The sequence below is a fragment of the Zootoca vivipara genome, chromosome 1, assembly GCF_965207765.1.
Source record: "Zootoca vivipara chromosome 1, rZooViv2.hap1.1, whole genome shotgun sequence".
Taxonomy (NCBI): domain Eukaryota; kingdom Metazoa; phylum Chordata; class Lepidosauria; order Squamata; family Lacertidae; genus Zootoca; species Zootoca vivipara.
Window position 1 is genome coordinate 129,325,598 of NC_142582.1, and position 17,039 is coordinate 129,342,636.

Consider the following 17,039-nt stretch of genomic DNA (forward strand, 5'->3'; position numbering starts at 1 on the left):
TGTTGGACTATAACTCCCACCCTCCCCAGGACCACTGGCCATGCTGGCTGGGGTAGTGGGAGTTTGACAGCACCCGGAGGTGTGTCTTAGTTGGTCTCTAAGGTGCTACTGGAAGGATTTTTTAATTTTGCTTTAGCACTCAGAGGGTGGCATGTTTCCCACAGCTGTGGGAGATTCCGGATAGCTCATCAGGCATCCCCAAACTGCGGCCCTCCAGATGTTTTGGCCTACAACTCCCATGATCCCTAGCTAACAGGACCAGTGGTCAGGGATGGTAGGAATCGTAATCCAAAACATCTGGAGGGCCGAGGTTTGGGGATGCCTGGCTCAGTTGGTTGGAGCATGGTGCTGCTAACACCAAGGCTGCAGGTTTGATCCCTGTATGGGACAGCTGCATATTCCTCAGGGCTCCTCCCAAATCTACAATTCTGACGGTTCCCTCGTTGCGAGAAGCCAAGTTGCAGGGAACCAGGCAGAGGGCCTTCTCGGCGGTGGCGCCTGTCCTGTGGAACGCCCTCCCATCAGATGTCTAAGAGAAAAACAGCTACCAGATTTTTAGAAGACATCTGAAGGCAGCCCTGTTTAGCGAGGCTTTTAATGTTTAATTGTTTTATTTCATTTTTCTGTTGTAAGCTGCCCAGAGTGGCTGGGGAAACCCAGCCAGATGGGCGGGGTATAAATAATAAATTATTATAATTATTATAATTATAATTATTATTATTATTATTATTATTCCCAGGCCAATCCTCTTAGCTGGAGAGAGAGGAAGAGGCACCACCGCCAAAGAGAAGTCTCCAAGTTTCTTCACTGCCCCTAATAAACATTCTGCAAGACTTTGGGCAAATCACTTCTTCCAAGGAGAGAGAGAGAGAGAGAGAGAGAGAATCCAAGCAGCTTGCCTTTTCCACTCTGGGTGAACCCAGCATTGTTTTACAGCACTGATACTGGAGAGCTGACGGTTTTCCAGCTGGGGGTTGCTGTTTTCATCACTGCTACTAAAACACACACCCTCCCAGACACTGACAAGTATCTGGAAAATTGCTGGAAGAGCCTCACACCCTAAAGAATGGAGGGGGAGGGTCCACAGAGGAATGAAACGATGTGCTGGACCACCAGCAAAAAGCCCATGGCTGTGAGAGAAGTTGCGCTGCAAACACACACACACACACACACACACACACACACACACACACACACACACAGACCTGGGAAACTAATGGCTACAAAAAATTGCCCCGTTCAGGATTGTTTTCTTTAAACGACAATACACATGCACTCCACTTTTTAAAGAACTGTTTCCTTTTAACTGCAGAGAAACCAAGAACTAGCTGTAGATCCCAGGAAAGATTCAGTGTGTGTTTGTGTGTGAGACACAGACTTACTCTAGTATAGTGCAGTAGCCAATGTGCTGCCAGACTACAACTGACATCATCCTTGATTAATGACCACACTCCCTGGGGCTGATGGGAGTTGTAGTCTAACACTGGACTGGACACTGATTTAACACCCATGTTCAAAAGTGGTGTATAAGCAAGGTTCTCAAAACACGGTGAAAATCACTAAATCAGTTTCATACAATGACCTGCTTCACACGGAACACTAAGCCAAACCATGGCTAAGTGTGAATGAGTGAGCAGGCTGGTACTCAAAAGGAAAAAATCCTGGCTGCTTTGACCCTCTCTTGATTCTGCTCAGTTAAGCCATGGTTTGGCTTAGCACTGCGTGCAAACCCAGGGCTGTGGTTTCTCCTGCTCCAGTCCAAACAAACTACGAGCTGGAGCTGGAGACAGACCATGATCCCAGCTTTGGACACAGTGCTACGTCAAGCCACGGCTTAGCTCTAAGTAGTACAGCATCTGCAGGACCTGGGGAAGGAGCAAAGTGGACTTTACTCTGCCTCAGAATACATTTAGCCGTAGAAGCACAGAATTAGGAAGGGACTCCAAGAGTCATCTAGTCCAACCCCCTGAAATGAAGTAATCTCACATACACACAGAGTACAGCACAAACTGCGTTTCACAGTATGAAAAAGCCTCGTGTTAAGTCTGGAAATAACTGCCTTTAAAGTCTGGGGTTTAAAAGATTCGTTATACTGTAACACGATGTCCCATCCCAAAACACAGAGAATCAAACCACTAGAATATTGGTTCATGGCACCAGACCAGGAACAAGGAAGAAAGGAGGAATAACACACAAACCTCGAGGTAAACATCCTGCAAACTCTCTGCAATCTCACAGGTGATCTACTGCTCAACCTGCAGCCCTTCTTCTTAATAATTCCATAGTTTTTGTTGACAGCACTGCAAAGGTCACTCACTGTGTAGCGCCATGTTCACAAATCATGACTCAGATTCTCCTTTCCTTTTCCTTTTTAGATGAAGTACATTTCATTTAAAGGAATCCCAGAAAACAAGTAGACTGCTCGATCCAGCTAGGACTGGTTAGACTTTGCTCTAAAATAAAGGTTTTGCATCACGAAAAAGGGAAGCTCAAATGCCAGGGATATTGTTCAGCTGCCCATCCAGCTCTAGAGATTTTAAGCAGGCTCTGAGAGAAGAAGGGCCACATACTCAATGGTAGAGTACATGATCTGAGTTCAGGAACTCCAATGAATTTAACATAAGAAATTTGCAGGATCAGGCCAAAGGTTTGTCTACTTCAGCAACCTGTTCTCACAGTGGCCCGTCCCACAAAAAGGACCTGAGCACCAGTTGCTTGAAACTGCAGGATGGGAGATGTTCTGATCTCCCATCCTGTAGTTTCAAGCAACTGGTATTTGGAGGCATTTACTGCCTCTGACAGTGCATAGCCATGGAATCTAGCAGCCCTTAGAATCATAGAAATTATAGAATTGTAGAGTTGTAGGGGCCCACGAGGATCATCTAGTCCAACCCCCTGAAGTGCAGGAACCCTTTTGCCCAACATGGGACTTGAACCCACAACCCTGAGATTAAGAGTCTTATGCTCTACCAATTTAAAAAGGTAAAGGGCCCCCTGACCATCAGGTCCAGTCGTGTCCGACTCTGGGGTTGCGGCGCTCATCTCGCTCTATAGGCCGAGGGAGCCAGCGTTTGTCCGCAGACAGCTTCCGGGTCATGTGGCCAGCATGACAAAGCTGCTTCTGGAAAACCAGAGCAGCGCACGGAAACGCCATTTACCTTCCCGCTGGAGCGATCCCTATTTATCTACTTGCACTTTGATGTGCTTTCGAACTGCTAGGTGGGCAGGAGCTGGGACCGAACAATGGGAGCTCACCCGTTGCAGGGATTCAAACCGCCGACCTTCTGATCGGCAAGCCCTAGACTCTGTGGTTTAACCCACAGTGCCACCTGGGTCCCTTTCTACCAATTTATCCTCCATTAATTTGTCTAATCCCTCTTTAAAAAGTAAAGGTAAAGGGCCCCTGACAGTTAAGTCCAGTCGCGAACAACTCTGGGGTTGCAGCGCTCATCTCGCTTTACTGGCCGAGGGAGCCGGCATTTGTCCGCATACAGTTTTTTTCCCCGGGTCATGTGGCCAGCATGACAAAGCTGCTTCTGGCGAAACCAGAGCAGCACACAGAAACGCCGTTTACCTTCCCGCCGGAGCGGTCCCTATTTATCTACTTGCACTTTGATGTGCTTTTGAACTGCTAGGTGGGCAGGAGCTGGGACCAAGCAACGGGAGCTTACCCCGCCACGGGGATTTGAACCGCCGACCTTCCGATCGGCAAGCCCTAAGCTCAGTGGTTTAGACCACAACGCCACCCACGTCCCCTAATCAAATTGGTGGCTGCATCGCTACCTCCCATAGGAGTGAATCCCCTTGTTTAAACAATGCACCGTGTGAAAATGGGACCCAGCTGTGTGCTATTTCAATTGTTTGATATCTGTTGTTATTTTTAAACCAAGAAGCTGTCTTGGCATTAAAAACTTCCAAAACGTGGGAATGAGGCCAAGGGCAACACCTGTGAAATCCCCAACGTGGGCACAAAAGAAAGAGAGCAAACTAAAAAATATTTGGGGAGGAGGCGGGGACAGAGAGATGCAAAGATTCCCGTCCACCAAGCAGTGGTCTTTGGACTGAAGTCCCAGCAGGGAAGTGCTGAAGGGAAAGTTGTATGTCATGGAAACAAGTAGTAGGGCAAGGGAGGCGGGCGGGGAGGAGAACAATCCCATAATCTTTACTGCCCTGGGGCTGCACCCTTTTCATTTGCAGCCACTTCTGCAAGCCAACAATGGGCAGCCGTGATTGGAAGTGCCTTCAAGCCTTGCCAAAGCACATATACACAGGGATTCGGAACAATCGGCCCCTGCTTTCATGGGAGCAAAAGGTTGCCGCCAAATCAAATGGGTGGGGACCCCACTCTGCAATCTTGGAATCTGCTCATAGGATATAGGAAAATGTGACCATCATGCAAAGAGGGCAGGGGAGAGTTCCCTTTCCTAATAAGTATAAAGGGGGGGGAGAGAGAGAGAGAATGGAGGAGGCAGGGCGGGGAAGAGAGTGGCTCAGAGAACAAATGAGGCAATTGGAACAGAATTAAAACAAGACGACATTGGAAAGTTTTTTCCCCGGAAGCAAACAGAAACTTGGGAGATGACAAAGAAAACGTCCTCTCCTCTCCACCCATGCCCAGCACTGAATAGCATCTTGTTTTCAAAGTGTTTACCTGCACCATGCCGTCCTCTCTACAAGGTCGGTCAGCAACAGGCAGGAAAGGAAAAGAGGCCGATTCACACATTCACCTTTTCCTCTTTGCAAGCCCAATTTCAGTCCTCAGTGCAGGAAACGGCCCTGCTTGCCTCCGGCCATTCTCAGGGGACTCTCAGCCCAGCAAAAAGTCCATCTGCTCCTCCACCTGAGCCACGCGTGAGCCCTGCGTCATCCAGCCATTGAAACCACGTCCTTCACCAGATGTGACATCAGCCTGTTACCATGGGAATGATGGGGGCTGCGGAGAACCCCGTGTTCTGGAACCGCGGCAGCTTCAGGCAGCAGAGCCGGCTCCTGCCTGAGTGAGGCACAGGCAGGTCCAGAGCCCCCTCCTTACACCCAACTGCAGGCCTTTTCTTGGGCAAGGCTTGTCGAGACAGAAAGCAACCTGTTGCACAGTGGCAGGCTGGGGAATTAAAATGCTTCCTGTGCAGAGAGGGACCATCGCTCCGTGGCAGAGCACGCCCAGCTTTGCACATAGAAGGCCCCAAGTTCAAACATCAGCATCTCCAGGTAAAGCCCAGCTGGGGAACATGTAGGATCCTGTCTACTTTTAGGCTATCCTCCAGACTCTATGTGTGTATGTGTGAGTGAACACAAGTGAGAAAGACATGGGGGGGAGAATCAGGGAAAGAGAGAGCACTATGTAATTATGCACAGCTGCAAACAAAAATTGCTGGCGTCATTCGTGTAGACAAGAAGACAAGAACATAGAAAGCTTTATGGATCCAAGAAGAGGGGCCAGAATATTGGTTGACGCAAGGTCTACCTGCCATTTAAATCCAGCTTTACTTTCCAGATTTAGGGACGTGGGTAGCACTGTGGTCTAAACCACTGAGCCTCTCGGGCTTGCCGATCGGAAAGGTCAGCGGTTTGAATCCCCGCAACAAGGTGAGCTCCCGTTGCTCTGTCCCAGCTCCTGCCAACCTAGCAGTTTGAAAGGACACTAGTGCAAGTAGATAAATAGGTACAGCTGCGGTGGGAAGGTAAACAGCGTTTCCATGCACTCTGGCTTCCATCACAGTGCCCCGTTGTGCCAGAAGTAGTTTAGTCCTGCTGGCCACATGACCTGGAAAGCTATCTGTGGACAAACGCCGGCTCCCTCGACCTGAAGAGAGATGAGCGCTGCAACCCCAGTTGTCTTTGACTGGACTTAACTGTTCAGGGATCCTTTATCTTCCAGATACTCTCTCTCACTTGCTTTTGGGAACAGCTCACAGAATCACAGAGCTGGAAGCAAGAAAGTCTAGACCAGTTACCCAAAACTGGGTATTCAGCTGCTTTTGGACTACAACTCCTATTATCTCTAGCTAGCAGGGCCAGTGGTAAGGGATGATGGGAACTGTACTCCAATAACTCTAGAAACAAGACCCACAATTCTGTATGAACCAAGTACGCCTTCTCCTCATGACTGAGGATCTGTAGACAGCTCTTACATACCCGGGATTTTAGGGTACGACTTCTGAGTCACGGATCTGAGTAGGGCTGAGCCAAGACACTCCCATCACGCAACTTAAGAAACTGAGCTAGCCTTGCAAAGAGATCCACAAAACTTACTCGCCCAGCTGCCAACAGAACTTTGTAGCACATTGAAGGTCCAGCAACATGACACCAACACCACAAACCCCAGTGCACTTCCAGTTTTACAAAGCTCCGCCTGGTCACCTCGGTGAGAGTCTTGCTCACCTCAGGCAACTACAGAAGTGGTTAATAGAAGTCTGAGCTAATTACCAACTCCAATGCTCAGCCAACCAGCTCTCAGATCTACCCAGGACTCACCCCGCCAACATAAGGCAGACTCAACAGCTTGCACAACAAGCTTCTCGTGTGACCTCTCCAAATGTAGCCGCTTGAATGGGTGGCTCAAAGACTGTCTCTTTTCGCTCACCTAGCAGCAGTGGTAGTAGATGTGCAACACTTAGAAGGGAGGGTGTGAGTTTCAGCTTCTCCCAAGTTCTACTAATTAAGATCCCAATGCAGACAATAAGCACTGAGTAGTTTCCCCAACTGCACTGAGTACAGTCTGACCAAACTGCAGGAGGCAGTGGAAGACAGGAGTGCCTGGCATGCTTTGGTCCATGGGCTCACAAAGAGTCAGACACGACTAAACGACGAAATAACAAGTTTTCCCAGATTTCAGACAGCCAAGGTCCAATTTTCTCCTGAATTAAAACTGGGGACATGCATCTTACTGTTCCATTCTGGAAAGAATTTGCCTTTTTGATCTTGTAATATTTGCCTGTGTCCAGCTACCTTCTGCATGAAAGCCAGTGTGGCATAATGGTTCAGTGTTGCGCCATGACCTGGGAGGGCAGGGTTCGAATCCGTACTCAGCCGTGAAGCTCACTGGGTGACTTGGGCCAGTCACCATCTCTTAGTCTAACCTACCTCACAGGGTTGTTGTAAGGATGAAAGAGAGAAGGAGAACCACATACATCACCTTGGACAGCTCCTTGGAAGAAAAAAGTCATAAATAAATGAGAGCTTGAGGGTCCTGCTCCTGCCTCTCTCCACCGGGCCCAGGGCAGGGCCTCAGGTTTTATAACGCTGCTGCTGCTGCTGATCAGCAGAGGGCTTTTTCTTTTAAATTGATTTTTATATCCTTTTAAATTGGTGTTTTAATATAAATAACTAAATAAATAAATAAATTTTTGTTTATGACCTGCCCTTCCCAGTTTAGAAACTGGGCTCAGGGCGGCTAACAACAAATATAAAACTGATTAAAAACGACCTTAAAAACAACTTTAAAAACAACTTAAAAACAGCATAAAATACAACATCAATATAGCATCGCCAGGGCTAACTGGCCAAGTTAGTCCTGCTAAGGCCAGCAAGGAGACCAGGGAAGAATTTTAATGTGGGGACCCAGAAGGGTTTCTTCATTAAAAAAAAGGGAAGGGGAAAAAGGAATGGAGTATCAGGCTAAATTGAAGGCCAGGCAGAATAACTCTGTCTTACAGGTCCTGCGGAAGGAGATCGAGTCCCGCAGGGCCCTAGTCTCATGGGACAGAACATTCCACCAAGTCGGTGCCATCACTGAAAAGGCCCTGGCCCTTGTGGAGGATAATCTGGCTTCTTTAGGGCCCGGGACTCTTAAGCTGTTATTATTCGTGGACTTTAGGGTCCTCTGCAGGGCATACCAGGAGAGGCGGTCCCATAAGTACGAGGGTCCTAGGCTGCATAGTGCTTTAACTGTTTTTAACTGGGTTTTAAGGGCATTTTGTGGGATGTTCACAAATAGCTCAGGCTATTACCACGATTGCCCCTGAGCGTCCTCTCCCACTTCGTGGAGCCTATTTGGCCCCATGGGATACTCCAGAGCTTAGGGCGAGGAAACGAGCTGGGAGACAGCTTGAATGCAAGTGGAGGAGAGATCTGAATGAATGCAACCAAGCACTGGTAAGGGCTCATTATCGAGCCTACCTAGTGACAATGAAGGCAGCAAAGAAGGCATAATTTGCTGCCTCCATTGCATCCTCATTATGTCACCCGGCAGAGCTTTTCCAGGTTGTACAGGGCCTTTTGTCTGGAGCACAGTCTAGTTCTGTTGTGTTGGATGAGTTTTAGTTGGTAAGGCTCGAGGATGTAGATAAGGTGCCTTCTCTGCAATGGCTCCCCAGTGTGGTGTAGCGGTTAAGAGTGGTAGACTCCTAATCTGGGGAACCGGGTTCGTGTCTCCGCTCCTCCACATGCAGCTGCTGGGTGACCTTGGACTAGTCACACTTCTCTGAAGTCTCTCAGCCCCACTCACCTCACAGAGTGTTTGTTGTGGGGGAGGAAGGAAAAGGAGAATGTTAGCCGCTTTGAGACTCCTTCGGGTAGTGATAAAGCGGGATATCAAATCCAAACTCTTCTTCTTCTTCTTCTTCTTCTTCTTCTTCTTCTTCTTCTTCTTCTTCTTCTTCTTCTTCTTCTTCTTCTTCTTCTTCTTCTCGTCAGTGGAATGCTCTCCCAAGTGGAGTTCGTCTGGCACCTTCATTATACACCTTTAGGCGCCATGCAAATATGTTCCTTTTTAACCAGGCCTTTGGTTGATTTGATTGACATCCTATGCCCTTTTAAAATGTGGAGTTGTTGGGGGGGGGGGTTTATCGGGTTGCTGAATTTGTTCTGTGAGCGACCCTGAGACCTCCAGGTAAAGGCCGGTTTATCAATTCAATCAATCAATCAATTAATATAAAAAAAATACCAGATCTGGGTATACCTCTTGACTGGAACATGTAAAGTGCAAAACAGAAGGAAGCTCCCAAGCAGTCTCTTGCTACAATGAAAGATCCCCTCCCCACCCGTTTAAAAAAAACAAAAAACTGCATCCAAACTGTATAAATAGGAGATTTAAGAGATTTTCTGCACACCACCCCCAAAATGCCAAAAACAAATACATAGAGCTACACATAGGCACCTCGCTGGGGCAAACTGAGAGCAGTACCTTCAGGGAGAAGCCCCTCTGCGCAGTTTCAGACATCACAGCACCCTCGGTGTTCGGCACAATCCTTTGAAGGGCATTTCTGAAAAGCGAAAGGAAGGGGAGGTTAGAGGGCAGCAAGCAATTAGCAGGCAGCAAACATTCCATCTTTATAAAAAGGACACATCATAAAAATTACCAGAGGACACAATCAACCAGATGTATTAAAAGCACCGCCGCCCAGAACATCACAGGCCTCTTCCCTCTGGAGGGTGTTGGGAATGACAACTCAAAGTGGAAAGAGAGGGCAATGAATTTCCAAAAGCTATGGTAGGCAAGACCTCTCATCTCCTGGATATTTATAGCTCCTCTCGACACAGAAAGCTCAAGGACAGACACAAAACACCACTGCAAAATATGCAGTGTATGGCTGGGGCAACCCAGTCAGATGGACTAATAATAATAATAATAATAATAATAATAATAATAATACACCCAGTGTATGAGCAACATCACTGCACACAACAGAAATGTCCCAAATGCTAGGAAGCTGCCATTATTTAGGCTAATTCAGCGTTATTCATGCAACGCACGCAATCGGTTCATCTAGAAACACCTCTTCAGTGTCTCAGGTAGAGGTCCCCTCCCCAGAGACAGTCACCTGTGATCAGAGCCTTCTGACTGGAGATGCTCGAGATGGCCTTTGGGACAGTCCACATGCAAAGCATGAACTCTGCCACCGAGCGACAGCCCTTCTCAGTCCTGCCAGCTTATCCCATGACCCTATAGGGGCAGCCCTAGAACAATAGCCTTCCAGTAATTCAGGAAAACGTGAGGTTTTCTTCCCATGCTTCAAGTTTCAAAGGGGAGGGAGGCTCTTTGCTGTTTACACAGACAAAAAAAAAAAACCAAGCAGCAAGTCAAGAACAAACCTTGAGTTAAAAGGAAAAGGACCACCTGGATAACCAACTATGGGGTTGCGGCGCTCATATCACTTTCAGGCCAAGGGAGCCGGCGTTTGTCTACGGACAGCTTTCCGGGTCATGTGGCCAGCAGGACTAAACCACTTCTGGTGCAACAGGACACCATGATGGAAACCAGAGCGCACAGAAACGCCGTTTACCTTCCCGCCGCAGCGGTACCTATTTATCTACTTGCACTGGCGTCATGGGCGTACCCAGTATGCTGCAGGGGGGTGGCATTTACTGCCTGCCACAGTGTGGAGGAACACGGCCATTGTGGCTCCTACCCAACAATTGCTTTATCCTCCATGCATTTGTCTTTTGGAGCCATCCAAAGTTGGTGGCCATCACTGCCTCTTGTGGGAGAGAATTCCACAGTTTACCAACGCACAGTGTGAAGAAGTCCTTTATTCTAACCGCCCTGCATCTTCTATAGGAGCACAGCTCATCCCGATCCTGCTACGTCTACACATTTTGTGCGGAAGCCTTTATTCCGGATTCTGAACTTGCCTGGGCAGCTGAAGCATCTGATGTGTGACATTTGTACAGAACGATACCAGGAGAACAACGAACAGTGCGATTCGATCTAATACCTCAAGTGCCCTGGATGCAGCAATGCATGCAGTGCGCCTTTCCATTCACTCCCCACAACGGCAGGCTGTGAAGCTGCAGGCACAATTCCACCAAACGCACTCTGCTGCACAGACGTAGGCCAGGAACGCCAGGCAGTGCCAGGCAGCAGCAGCAGCAGCGGTACACCCACCCCTTGCTGCCTGGCTAAGTATAGACCTGCAGCTTATTAATAGACCAAGATGTAGGAGCCCGTAAGGAAGGCAACGCCACACGACACTTCCTGGACCCCAAACAAAAACCGTTTCACATTCAAGAAGCTGGGGTCCTTGTTTGGCATTTCACATTCTCAGGAATGTGCTTCCCTCTCTCTCTCTTTTAAGCTCATCTGGGGAGGAACAACCAAATCCGGGGCTGGCAAAAGGGGACACCATCAAAAATAGGAAAGGGGGAAATGCCACCCTTACTGAATCAAGACCGCTTACTGCAGACCAACCACCCAAAGCTGCACCTCTTTGAATTAGCTGATTAGCTGCTTCTCTTCCTAAGTGTCACAGAGGGGCCTCCTTCCAGGTAAATGTGCTCATGAGTTTGACTGCAAGCCTTTTAAATAAACATATGGTTGAAAGAGAAAGAGAAAGAGAAAGAGAGAGGAAGAGAGAGGGAGAGAAAAAGAGAGGGAGGGAGGGAGGGAGGGAGAGAGAGAGAGAGGAGGAGGGAGCGCCCCTCCAAGCAGTGTTAGAAACTCAGATATTGAAGCTAATCGTCAAGTGGCACCTTAAACCTAGGTTATAGTCACCACAACTGAATGTCTAGGTGCCTTTTTGTTTTACAATGAGATTTGTTATTATTGTTGCTATTATTAGTAGCATTATTAATTTCATTTCTAAAAAGCTTTTCTCAGGGCCGTCTTAAGTATATCCGGCGCCGTGGTGCAAAGACCCCTCCGGCACCCCCACCCTGTTTCCCAAAGTTGCGGACCTTTTTATGGCACTACCAGCAGCTTTGCAGGGCTGGAGGAGGTGGGCAGCGGCTGGAGGGCGGCTCCTCCGGCAGGTAAGAGGCAGAGGCTCCAGGCATGGCGCTGCTTCAGCAAGGCGGGAGAGGGCAGTGAGCTGATGCCAGGAGGCGCCGTGTCCAGCCTCCGCCTCTTCCCTGGCGCTCTCCAGAACTTGGCGCCCTGGCGCCTAGCACCACTTCCCTCTATGGGCAAGACGGCCCTGGCTTTTATACTGGCTACGACCTACTTTGCTCCTTTGAGCATTAAATGAGAAAACAGGAGGTGCAAGGCAGTGTTATGGGGCCCACAGACAGTCACTCTTTTCCAAAAGGGATTCAAACACATACCGGAAATTTAGGTTTGCACAATTAAAATGGGTTAAACGATCTTTTGACGTAGCATAACTCTTTGAAACAAGGGAAGACTTCTTTCAGTTAGGAAAGTTGTGAGGAAAGGGACTAAAAAGTGTGGGGTGACTGAATTGTTAACAGGAGGACTGTAAGCAAAGCCCCAAGCAAATCAGAATTAATAATGGTCATTGTCACCTAACCATCCTGCAACAAATCAGAACAAATGCTGAAGAAAGACTGGGCATCATCTAACCCATGGGTAGGCAAACTAAGGCCAGGGGGCCGGATCCGGCCCAATTGCCACTTGTCCAATTTTAATTTTAATTGGTTTGAATTACTGTAATTGTGGGGTGTATCTTAATTCATTGATCTCTTGTTTTTATGCATTGTCTTACTTGTATGATGTTAGCCGCTCTGAGCCCGGCTTTGCCCAGGGAGGAAGTGATATAAATAAAAATTATTATTATTATTATTATTATTATTATTATTATTATTATTATTATTATTATTATCATCATTATTATTTCCGGCAGTGTGGATGGTCCGGGAATCAGCGTGTTTTTACATGAGTACCGTGTTTCTCATATTTTAAGGCATCCCTACAAAATAAGGCATGGCAGGATTTTCCTGAGGTAGAAAAATATAAGGCATACCTCAGAAATAAGCCGTGCCGGGTGGTGGGAGCAGGTCTGTGGCAAAGAAGGGTTGCTGCTGCCGCGTTAACCCCCGGGACCCGGCTGCAGCCTTTGCCTGCCGCGCGCGCAGCCCCAGGACCCGGCTGCAGCCTTTGCCTGCCACGCGCGAAGACCCGGTGGGAGCAGGTCTGTGGTCTGTACAGATACCGATACTTAATTAAAAAATAAGACATCCCTTGAAAATAAGCCATGGTGTGTTTTTTTCAGGAAAAAAATAAATATAAGACGTGTCTTATAATATGAGAAACACGGTAGAATGTACCCTTTTATTTAAAATGCATCTCTGGGTTATTTGTGGGGCACAGCAATTCATTCATCCCCCCCCCCAAATATAGTCTGTGTCTGCCCCCCACAAGGTCTGAGAGACAGTGGACCGGCCCCCTGCTGAAAAAGTTTTCTGACCCTTTATCTAACCCATGGGTCGGCAAACTAAGACCCGGGGGCCAGATCTGGCCCAATTGCCTTCTGGATCCAGCCCGTGGATGGCCTGGGAATCGCTGCGCGGATCGGTGTGGGGATTCTGTTCGTTCAGGCTGCGCCATTCCCACCTCCCCCTCACACACACCACGGCGGCGTGTCCTCCCTCCCTCCTCCTGGCTTCTCCCCGCCCTGCCTAGAGGAGGAAGGGGGCTGGGCTTTGTTGAGCTGCAGTTGGCTGAGCGCCATTTTGAGCAGCCCCTTTCTGGAGCCAGCCCTTTTGCACCGTTCACTGTCCCTCCGCTGCCGCTCGCAAGGCACAGGTAAGCAGCCACCGGGGCTCGCCCGGTGCTGTGGAGAAGGGATGGGAGAGTCGGGGGGGTCAAAATTTAGTCCAGCCCCCCACAAGGTCTGAGGGACAGTGGACCGGCCCCCTGCAGAAAAAGTTTGCTGACCCCTGATCTAATCCCTGCAGAAGCTTTTTGTAAGCAAATCAGGGAGAGGTCTCCAGAAACAGGGCATTTGAAGATGCCTTTAGAAAGAGAAGAGCTGTTTCTAGCCACTTGCCAGTTACTGAACAAGCTCTGAGCTGTTTTACAGACTCACTTCCCGCAACTACTTGCCTTCTATTCTAGCTTCAGTTATTCTGACAAAATTGCTCTCATTTTGCACCAGTTTCTCCCTTCCCACACTTTATCCTGGAAATAGAAATCCTCTATGAAGTCGAGAGCTAAAAAGATGAGGTTATTCACTTTCTGCAGCAACAGAAGGAGCCGGCTCCAAATTACTAGACCTGCCTGCATTATACCGCTAATGTCATCCCCCCCCCAACCTCCCACTTCCAGAGAGCCTCAGAACTACTTGCTAGGTCTCCCAGAGGAAACTAATTTGGATTTTTACACTCAACCAGCAGCAGGAAAGTGCTAACTCCACAGCAAGAGAACAGATGGCAGCAAACCAGAAATGAAACGTAACTGTGGCCAGCTAAAAAACAGCATGTTGCTTTGTTGCTCTTTATTCAGATCGCGGCTGGTTTGCTTCCAAAATTCATTAAGTGTGCATGTAGGGGGTCGAGAGGGAGAACACCCTTTTTTGCACATTGCCTGTTGAAGATTTTGAGTCCACTGCACTCAAAAAGCCTGCACCGCTGTCAGTGCTATTAATTGCCAGGCAGTTCTGGGGTTAGTGCTTTCTGTCATGGGATAGCCGCACTGTACAGAGCTCACTTATTTTCTCTTGGGCGCACGGCTTTTCAACATCTAACGGCAGTTTTGTTTTTGGTATGAAGGGCGCAGGGGCTCGGTGGGCCGCTGCAGAGCCATTTATGCCTGTAGGAAAAATAGTTTCGGATCCTTCTAGTTGAAAAGCACATTTAATTCTTAACAAGAGCACTTCTGGTCCAGCACTCTGCTCTCACAAAGCCCCACATGGTGCCCATGGGAAGCCTGCAAGCGGGACCTGAATGTAACAGCTCACCCCCACCCCAGGAAGCACCAGCTAAGCAGCCCATGATCAGCATAAGGCTACTGGTTTATTTGTTTATTTTGCATAGTGCCCTTCATCCGTAGATCCCAGGGCCGTTCATTTCTGCAACGGGGAACGAGTGTGCTGTGCTTCCATCCGGCTGTGCATGCATGCAATACTCAGGGGTGCCAGCACAGGGAAGCGAGTGGCATTTCAGAACACTATGAGCTGACACTGGCATTTGTGCTGGGCAGGTTTTTTCCATTTGGTTCCACTCACTGCTGTACTGCTTTTGATTAAGACTATTTAAATGGTGCATTGCTTAATGCTGTTTTTATATTGTGGTGTTCAAATCACTCAGGATTCCATGTGGCATGCTTGGTGTGGTACACACATACGTACAGAATAGAGATGTGAAGGCCTGGGGGGGGGAATGGAAAAATTCGGGAAAAACTGTTTTTTTCCGGTTTTTTTCTTGAAGCCTTTTTTGTTTTATGAAAAATGAAAAAATAGATTATGGAATGTTTTATTTTAACATAATGAATAAAATATTTTAAGATAAGGGATTCAAATATTTTATAAATCATTTTAAAAAATATGTATGGTATCAGATTATTCTAATTTCTGTGAGGACAAGCAAGTCCTAGGATACAAACTCATCTCTCCACTGCAAGAACAAGATACAGTGGTACCTCTACTTACGAATTTAATGCCTTCCGAACGCACATTCGTAAGTCGAAAAAAATTGTAAGTCGAATCCCATAGGAATGCATTGGGAGAAAAAATTCGTAAGTAGAAGCAACCCTATCTAAAAATTCGTAAGTAGAAAAAATCCTATCTAAACCGCATCCAAGATGGCGGACGGAGCTCCATGCGTAAGTAGAAACATTTGTAAGTAGAGTTATTCATAAGTAGAGGTACCACTGTACATTTCTTCCTTTAGGAGGTGCTGTTGTCACCAGAAAAGAAAAAGGTTTCAGTTTTGTTTTTGCATGCGTGTGTGGTATTGCATTGGTTCTGTTCCATCTTCTGCAGCATGTGAAGGAATCTGGTCTATGTTTGGAAACACCATAGCTGCCAAGTCTCCAGTTTTTCGAGGGAAACCCCCGGATTTTAACCCGTTTCCAGCTGTTATCCCGAATAGAAAAAAAATCCCGGAAATTCCCCGGATTTCCGACCTGCCAGGGAGGCTCCATTTCGGGTGCCGCTCTGCCCATATCTGGGCATCGGAAACCGGGCAGAGCAGAACCGGAAATTGGGCAGCGCTGGCAACGGAAGTTGCTTCTACGTATGTCCAGACATGCGTAGAAGCGACTTCCGGTGCCGCGCCGCTGCTGATCCCGCATTTTTCAGCGGAAGACTTGGCAGCTATGGGAAACACTCTCACTAAATCGAGAAATAAGCTGTCATGTAAAGACAGCTTGTTTCAATGCGAGCAAACCTTCAGTTTTTAGAAGTCCATAATAACTGTGATAATGACAGACACAACAGAGTAGAAGCAGAGACTGAAACCGATACTGATCATTACAGCTCAGAAAATGATTCTGATTAAATTTATTGTCCATTCATCGAAACTTAGTCCCACTTCCTTCTTCAGTTCTTTTTATGAGAATGTTTTTTTTAATACTGTGGAGAGGAAATATGAATAATTGTTACTTCTGGATTTTTAAAAATTGTTTTGTGGCGTGCTTTTTTGTTCCACATAAACTAGTAAACAGTTCAGGAGATTGTTGCTCCATTTGCTACAAATACAAATAAATATTATTTTAAAAGTAAATTCTGTTTGTAATAATTGGATACACTATATTTTTAATATGCTAGTTGTGATGATTTTATGCCCATTAAAATTGTCCATAGTTATGTTTCTAACTTAACAGAATGACTTTCAATCGGGGGGGGGGAGTGCTAATGTAGAATTTTTTCAAAAAATTTCCTTTTTCTCTGAAAAAACTGGGTTTTTTCCAAGCTTCAAAATTTCCGGAAATTTTACATCTCTAGTACAGAGAGATAGGTGTAGATATATACTGGAACAGTCATAGTCAGAGGTGTGGGATGGAACACTGGGGCAGACAAGTCACAACAGTTCCTAGAGTGTCCACTAACAGGAACTCACCTGGAGGGACACCTGACTACAGGTCAGTTCCTGTTCCCTCAGACATGCAAATGAGTTGGATTAGACAAAAGCCCTAGCCTGCAATCACTCTCTCTCTTAGCTACTTCCTCCCTCGATGAGGACACATCTCCAGAGAATCTCTAGTTAGCATGGTTCTCACTCTAGGCCTGCAGCCAAGAGTGAGACCAAATGGAGTCTTACTTTACTAAGTAGTCTCTAGATCAGGGGTCCCCAGACTTACGGAGCGGCGGGCCGGACTGCAGGGGAGTGCGCGCGCAGCGGGCCGGAGGGCGGGGGAGTGCTCGCCCGTGCGCATGCGCACACGCACGGGAAAAAAATCGGCGAAAATCGCTTGTGCGCATGCGTAT

At 47.5% G+C, this 17,039-nt stretch overlaps 1 protein-coding gene across 3 annotated transcripts in view; it reads right to left on the bottom strand.

Moving 5' to 3' along the window:
• Window positions 1–17,039, bottom strand: part of FBXO34 (F-box protein 34) — a 53,557-nt gene that overhangs the window by 15,565 nt on the left and 20,953 nt on the right. For 2 of the 3 annotated variants that reach the window (XM_035102659.3, XM_060270965.2), the window contains exon 2: window positions 9,125–9,203. The gene's annotated coding sequence lies outside the window, so the exon portion shown is untranslated. Of the gene's footprint in view, window positions 1–9,097; window positions 9,204–17,039 lie in introns of all 3 variants that reach the window. The other variant, XM_060270972.2, reaches the window with a different exon arrangement.